The sequence below is a fragment of the Pteronotus mesoamericanus genome, unplaced genomic scaffold (genome assembly GCF_021234165.1).
Source record: "Pteronotus mesoamericanus isolate MK-2021 breed Mesoamerican mustached bat unplaced genomic scaffold, CSHL_Meso_final contig_413, whole genome shotgun sequence".
Classification (NCBI taxonomy): domain Eukaryota; kingdom Metazoa; phylum Chordata; class Mammalia; order Chiroptera; family Mormoopidae; genus Pteronotus; species Pteronotus mesoamericanus.
This window is the reverse complement of record NW_026555155.1, coordinates 255002-263320: the sequence shown is the minus strand read 5'-3', so window position 1 is coordinate 263320 and position 8319 is coordinate 255002. Positions and strand designations below refer to the sequence as shown.

Below are 8319 nucleotides of genomic sequence, written 5' to 3'. Positions count from 1 at the left end.
ACAGTTCCTACCACTAATTTATTTTTCTCAACTAAATATATTTACTTTTAATAACTTTTATGTTCAAATTAATTTTTCATTCTATTATTGTTAGAACATATGATGACTAGAATCATCTTGCAATTATATTGCAACTAATTGCAAAGCATCATCTTGAAATTATGCCTTGACTCAGATTTCTGAAATCGAAATTGGTTAAATCCTAATCTGTAAAATATTTTTTAATTTTCTGGTTATTGTAAGTTTTTGACCTTTTAAAACACACCTCCCCATTAGCTATTCTGTAACTTCCTGAGAAGAGAAAAAAAATCTCCCACAGAGCCATGAAATTTTATTTTTCAAGAGAAACATGATTAAGATGAAATATGAAGTATACCTAATTAACTCTGAAAATTTAGATGATTATGTGAAAGTTTAGAAAATTAGACTTGTAATGCAAGGCAATTAAATTTAAACTAGGAAAAGATGACTCATTTGGAATTAAAAAATAAAACAAAAGACATGTCCAAATTAGAGACAGTTTTAGTGTTGGGTACAGAAGGGCATATGGGATAAGGTACCTCAGAGCAATAAGCTGTAAATGACCTTAGAAAAGTTTTCCTTTGAAATGCCCCAGAAAAGTCCAGCTATCAAATGTAAATTAGTGTAGCTGATCAAGTTTAATCAGGAACAACTCTGTGCACGGAGCAAGATGGACATGCCTGTGCACACTTACCTTTGCTGACTTACTGTGATTTGTAAGTCACAGGGCTTGACATTATAAGCTGTTAATTCAGAAGCCTTGGTTTCTTTGTTTAATCCGTTTTATTTTTTACTATTTATTATGGAAACATTCAAACATTCACAGAAATAGAGAGCATGGTATAATAGGTCTGATATACATATCACCTAGACTCTGCAATGATCATAATTAGACAATCATGGTTTATGTATAATAGATGCTCACTTCATCCCACCTCTACCCAGATTACAATGAAACAAAGCTTGGACTTCGTAAGTACAATCTCATTTTGAGATGTTTCAGCATATATTTAAAATACAGGTCTTTTCTTTAACACTATAATTATAGTATCATCATATCTAACAAATTTCCTTGATTTGACATTTTTCTGTTGCATTGGTAAGGGAAAGTTTGAACACCAGACATAGCTCAAATAATTACATCTTTTGCCTCAAAGTTTCCATTACACTTCTTCACAAATGATCATGATACATTTTATGTTCAGACCTACTAAAGTTCATGACAGCTTTTTGTTCAATAGCTATCTTTTATCAGAGTTTCTCTTACATATATCAGTATTTCTTCATCAAGTGGCATTTCCTGATGGTGCAGATATCTTCTTATATCTTTAGAAGAAATTTATTACTTCTAAAGAATAAGAAGTTTATTCCTGCATAGGTGTCTTTTTGGAGTATACTGCCCAAACTCCAGCTACAAATAATTAGAAATGAATACAAATGCAGTATTTTGTTCAGCACATTAAAATTCTCCCACACAATGTCAGTGGATCTTTGGCATAAGTAAAAGTGATGTTTGTGCTCCTGACACTCCAGATTATTGGATTAAATTAGAATCTCTGAGCCCAGAGAGATTCCAGTGACACCATCAGAAACATTTTGGTATCGGTAACCAAGGAATGTCATTCAGTACTTCGTAAAGCAAGAGTAAGCTACAGGTCCACAAGCACTGGACAATGAGTAATGAATGAAACCAGTATAGTTGTACTTTTCCTATCTATGAACATTCATGTTCTATAGGAAAGAAATGATCTCCACTGACATATTTGCTGTGTACAAAACCTGTAGACGGTTTTAAGCACCTCAGAAAAAGATGGGTAAAGTTTTCAATGAGTACAAAATGGTATATTTGGGTATTTTTAGAAAAAAATTAAAAATTATATTACAGCCTCCCCATTCTCCTCTAAAACAAGCAAGGACAGTCCTGCTTCTACAGGCTGTAACTCAAGTATACAGCAGAATGCGGCTATTCAGTGCCAAATTTGAAGGTTGTAGACCATTTCCCAATTACAACTAGCTATTATGGTTACATGAATGTCTTTGCAGAGAGGCTCTACTGTACCCAAAACTCTTTAGTTTTCCATTGTCCAATGGCAATGATTACTTTTCTCTACCTCATTTCATTTATACTTGGTCAGTTGTATCAGCCAGGGGAGATACAGGTATGCTACTGCAATAAAAGCCAAATATTCCAGAGGCTTATCTTTTACTCACATAAATCTACTGAGAGTCAAGGCATCTCTCTGGAGGCAGCTGTTCTCCATGTGTCCTCCATGCGTGGACTTATGTTCCAACTTATTTTTTTGAGTATTGCTAAAACTCTCTACTTCACGTTCACTGTTTTTGTGAGGAGACAGAAAAATGACACCATTTTTCTCCTCCTGTTTCTTGTATCCTTTTCTCTTATAGTACCTCTGCATTGACATGTGCTTCCCTGAACACTTTGGCTGTGGAAGAGAAAGCACAGAGAATGGGAAATGATGCACTAGTTCCTAAATACTTCCACGTGGAAGTGGCATACGTCCTTTCCCACTCACATTTCACGGCCCAAAGAAAGTCATCTGGCCATTCCCAAGTTTAAGGGCTCAGGGAAATACAATCCTTCCATGTACTCAAAATAAGAGAATTGGAAGTCCTGGTGGATCTCATTGATGTCTATCACACCAGTTATATTCTGACTTATTTTTTTTTAATATTGCTAAAACATACTTTATGTTCACCATTTTGGTGAACTGACAAAACAAAGACACCGTTTTTTTTTTAGTTCCCTTCTTTTTTTTAAAACAAAATTCACATTTTACTTATGTTAAAATAAACTATACAAAATTGATTTACTCACCAAAAATAACAGCAATATTTTCTTTATTATTTCTAGATAACCACAGGCCACAAGACAAGGCAGTAGATAATAGTCATGGAAACAAAATAAAACAGACAAAGCAGTTGTCATTCTCCATGGCCTCTGATCCTGTCTTGACCATAAATCAGAAGTGTTCAACATGTATCTGCTAAAAAGCTTATGAAGATATAGGCTCAACAAAGGAATGTAAACAGCAACGAGATGTGGAACAACAAGACTCTTCCATTCAATTTTTAACTGTAACTTGTTTCTTTTAAGATCTGAATAAAGACAAAATCTACACCGAAATCCTTGTTTGGCAAGCTCACGTTTCTTTCACTGTCTGGTAATTCCATTAACTTTCCATTACAGATTTTTAATAGCATACTTAAAACTCTTGCTATTCAGTTAGTTTTGAGCTTCACTGTAAGATTTTTATAAAATGAACTCCGTCCTCCCATACTTCCTCAAAATTTATTTCTTCAAAGAACTGATAGATAACTCAATACCTGATGACTGGATCCACAGTGATAATAAACGTTATGTCTAAATGACTTAACAAAAACAATCCCAAGTGACATTAGTAGTGATCATGCAGAAGTGGCACATGGCACTTTCAATGCTATCTACTAGAAAAACAGTTAGTTCTCCAAAGCATGAAAGTTCAAACAGGGGCCACTTAAGTAAGCTAATACACTCAAGATATTCAGTGATTAAGTAGCCTACATACACCTTATAGCTTTTCTATAAGATGTTTTCAAATTCCTTTCAGACTTTATCAAATATAAGAGAAAACCTATTTTAATACTCTCTCAGGTATTTTTGGTGGTTTCTGAATTATCTGTAGGAAGCTCTGACTTAGTTGTATAGAGTTTGATGTATGTGTCCACCATTAAATCCCAATCATGTTTTATATCAACATTTATGTTAAACAAAGATAAGTTACTGGAAATTTGGTCTGTCAAAGTGTTTTTCAGGTATGCTTTGAGATGCTTTCACCCATTTTCATAGCGTTCATTCTCAACCTTCATCACAGGAAGAATACACAGGACCTTCAGCAATGTATAAATATTAGGAAAAAACTTGATGTCTGGCAGGTGGAGGGCTTCATAAATGGTGGATGGAAGCTCTATATCTTTTCCTCTGTATTTCCACTTGATTCTCCAACAATGCAGCTCAGCTGAGAGTATATCTGGATTGGATAAGTTGCTTTGTACATGTCAGCATGGTGCTCCTCTTATTGAATTTGAGCTGTCCCATGACAGAGGGCACCAGAGATAAGCATTTAAGAGCTTTGAGATGCTGTTCTGAGAATATATCTTTCATTTCCTGAATAATGTGTTCCACTGTTGGAACACTTAGAGCTTCTTTACAGTAACTCTCAGAGGTCAGCTGAGATTCCAGGTTCCCTTCATGAGCTAGATCTGAGGAATTTCCCAGGGAACCTCATCTGAATATCAAGCTTGGTTGCCAAATTTGTGGTTTCCAAAAACCAAAATTCATGATAAACTTCAATATTTTCCATCACTTCATTTAGCGAAAGCAGCACTGCAGTCAACCTACTGGCTGCCAAGAAGACATCAGAAATTTGCCCCCGGAGATTTTTCCCAAAGGCTCTTGTAAAAGATAGAACATTTTAAAGAACAACAATAGTAATGATGAAATCAAAACCTATTACTGCACTACAGAGTATAAATGCTCGACTCGCTATACAGTTATTCCATCTAATATTTGTGTCATTATTTATGTCATCTAAACATAAAACAAATGCTTGTAGGAGGTCTACTAAAATTTCAGAAGCATCATGCCTGCGTGTCCACTGAGAATGGCAAATTTCCTTTAGTTCTTTACCACTTTCTTCGTTGTTCTGACATAGGACAGAAATTACATTGTCAAGCTCTGAAAAAGCAGTTGTGGTGATTGGAAAAAGAACAAACTTCCTCAATCATCCCTAAAGCAACAGACACTCCCATAACAGGTACCGATTTTGCCAACCACATATTTAAGTCACAGGAAGAGCACAGTATATAGATAGTTTGGGGATATTTATCTAAAAGTCTATAAGCAATGACTTTCATTTTGGAAGAAAATCCACTGAACACAATGTAAGCCTGGTCACTACAATACTCCATGTTTAATCACCACTTCTCAGTTATCATAGTGTGAAATTCCATAGCCAAAATTTCAGTGCCACCTTCATAAGGCAAGAAGCCCACAAATTCCTCTCTCAGGTTATAAGCTTCGTGAACAAACTTTACCAATAGGGCCAGGTGCTCTTGCCCTGCTATGTCTACTACATCATCAGTGATAATTGAAAAGAAGTGAGAGTCTTTCACTTCCCTGAGGGTTTCTTCCTGAATGCAGCTCTCACAGATTTATAACACCTGTTTCTGCTGTGTTTTTGAACAGAACAATGTGTTGACTGCTGTTGTCTCAAAGTGTTTCCTCAAAACCTCTTCACCAGAATTTATCTGGTACTCCAGCAGTGCTTGAAAATCATCTGGAGTAAAGAGACCTTCTGGGACTTCATCAGCTTCATGTCCATCCATATGTATGTTTTGTTTTCCCATAAGAATCAAAATTTCAAATAAAGATTTTAAATATTCTTTGTTTTCCTTCTCTTCAAGGGTTAGAGGTAAAATATCTACATCCTGTTCTTCAGACCCTTCTTCTACACTGGGATTCTGAGCATTGCTGTTGTTTATTTCTTTATGGTTTTGTTCCTGTTCCGAAGTCTCCTAAATTTTTTTCTGTTTCAGTGTCCTGATTTCATCTTCACTCAATTCTTTTATTTGTTTTCTGTGTCTGCTATGTGGATTGTTCAAGTGACTGGTAGGATCAAACATTGTTGGTATTGCATTATCTCTAAGAACTGTCCAATAAGGACTAATTCTACAGATCATAGAGGTCTCAAAGTGCTTGGCACATAATCGATAATGTTTATTTAGTTGATCAGGTGTTTTCTCTTCTAAGTCTGCTCTCCTACAAGTTTCCACCCACCTCTGGCATCCAGCTGGATCCCGCAGGAACCTGAAGAAGTCCAGGTCCGACTGTGTGCTTTTCTGCATGGAGTTGGGGGCCGCGCAGAAATTTGGCATTGTAGCCAGCCCACAGGCTGGCCCAGCGCTCCCCTCCCTGCCTCCTCAAGGCAGCCCGCCTGCCCGTCAGGGGCCGGGGAGGGGAGTCAGGCTCTTTAGTTCCCTTCTTAACCAGAAAGCTTTTTCCTAAACATTGTGTATTACCAAAGACATTTTGATGGTGTTAGAGCAATGTTTTTCAGGTTTCAGTATGCATGAAAATCACCTAACATCTTGTTAAATTACATATTTGGTTCAGTTGACCTGAGATGGAGCCCCAGAGTCTGCATTTTAAAAGAGCTCCCAGATGCTGCTTCTGATGGCTTTCAGACTGCTCTTTGAATAGCAAGCCTTTTGGTCTATAGCTCTATTTAGAGAGGAAGATGCATCATGATTTTAGTTGGATTCAAACAGAATTTAGGCTATTCTTTTTTTCCTTTTACTTACATCTGAATTAAGGGAAGTGTCTCATGGTGATAGTTGTCAAACATGTGGGAAGACTGTTAATGCAATTCCAAAGCATGCTTCCAACAGATAGTTGCTTTGTGTTCATTCATGTTAACCGGACTGCTAGGAAGAAAGGAGACCTAACTGAACACTCAAAGAATCCCACCAAAAGCTAGAATCTAATTATGGTGGGACCCACACAGCAGGGGCACTGAAGGGAAGAAGAGATACAGCAAACATCTTCATACTCTTCTGCTCTGAAGAGTCCTTCCTGAGATCAAATGCAACTTGAAACTGACAAGATTTACCCCCAGCAAACATCTCAGAGGCAGGCAGGCAGAGCATTTGTCATCATGCTTCGATTTTGCTTTATTATTAATAGAACACTTATTTTCTCTTGATGTTTTACTAATTAAGATTCTTGCATGTTTTAAGCATTTCACTTAACACTCACGATTCCAGATGAGCTGCCATTTGGCTCCAATATGCAGATTGGAGTTCGGCTTCAGAGGGCTGTTTTAGAATCTGTGTGAATGTGCATTTGGGTAGAAATGAGGCTGAACTTGGTAAGCACACTAACAGGCACTTTGTATTTTACCCAGAGACTTATTTTTCCCTTTGCTTATTTATAATGCCAGCCCATGATGCTGGAATGGGTGTATTGCTATAAGGTAAGAACCATGTCTCATACTTCTTATTCTGGAGGTGTAATTCAAAGAACTGCCACAAGAAATGGCAAAGCTATATATTATTCTTTATACCAACCATCATTAAAAAATCCCATCATTATCCCAGGTCTCAAGTGGCAGCTTAAAAAAACTCTTGACTTTTGCACCAGCACCTGCCTCACAAGTTTGGTTTCCATTGGGGAGGAAGTTGAACCTCTGTTTGTTCAGTTACACCCTTGATATGATGTGATGAGAAGGGTACTTTTCCTCTGTGGTCTTCCTTTGAAAATCCATAACCCAGCCTAACCATGAGAAAAATATCACAGGAAGGCAAGGTGTCAGAGGAGTGAATGGAAGTCACACTGATCTCCTTGCAGGACAGTCTGGAATTACAATTAAATTGAGGAGAAATCACCCGGAACATACAACTGAACAATAGTGAGAGAGAAGCCTTATAACCTCAGACAGACAAAAGAATCAGCTTTAGCACAACTTGACTGGTAAGGTGTGATGTGGAGACTCAAGAAGGCTGGCTGGGTGCCCACAGGCAGAAGCACCAGAGGGATATTTAAGAAGCCAGTTGGATGCCCCTGAGAAGAGTGGGGTATAAACCATAAGTGGAGATCCCCAGCCTACAGCACCAGAGGTACACAGATAACAGCCAAGTGGCAGGGTGGCTCCCTGCTAGAGATGGATGGCTGGAGATGCAAACAGCTGTTTAAAGGGCCAATGCATAAATTTTCATTTGCAGCCACTTACCGTGGGCTCTGGCAAAGGTGGGGGCAGAGTGGGCTAGAGGCTCCTGAGGAGAGACTGGGGACATAGGCTTTGGGGAGAGAATTGAGAGAGTAGTCAGCAGGATCCTGGTACTGAGTCGTCCCCCAGGTGGCAGCAGCCATCCTACTCAGGCAAACCACTCTCCTCAGAGCAGCAACAATTTGAGGAAAAACAATAGCCCCCACCCAAGGAGGGATTCTATCCCGCCCTGTGGTGCTTAAGCCTGACTGCTGAATGCAGAGTGACTAGAATAACAACTGAACTAGACAGCTACAGACAGTAGGTCCCCGGAAGTCTCCAACAGGCTGTCTAAGGTCAGATGGGGTTACCACCTGACATCACCAGAGGCGGATCCAGAAAAGAAAAAACAGTGGTAAATACTAGAGATTACAGAGATGAAATCCACAGTGGTCTGCTCCATGACTTGTGATATTTTCTTTACTGCATAGCTTCTTAATGTCCATTTCAGGTCCATCAAGTCTATGCATATTAA

At 38.2% G+C, this 8319-nt stretch overlaps 1 pseudogene; it reads right to left on the bottom strand.

The window, feature by feature from the left end:
* Positions 1–3669: 3669 nt before the first annotated feature.
* Positions 3670–6139, bottom strand: LOC129073557 (52 kDa repressor of the inhibitor of the protein kinase-like; annotated as a pseudogene).
* Positions 6140–8319: the final 2180 nt, after the last annotated feature.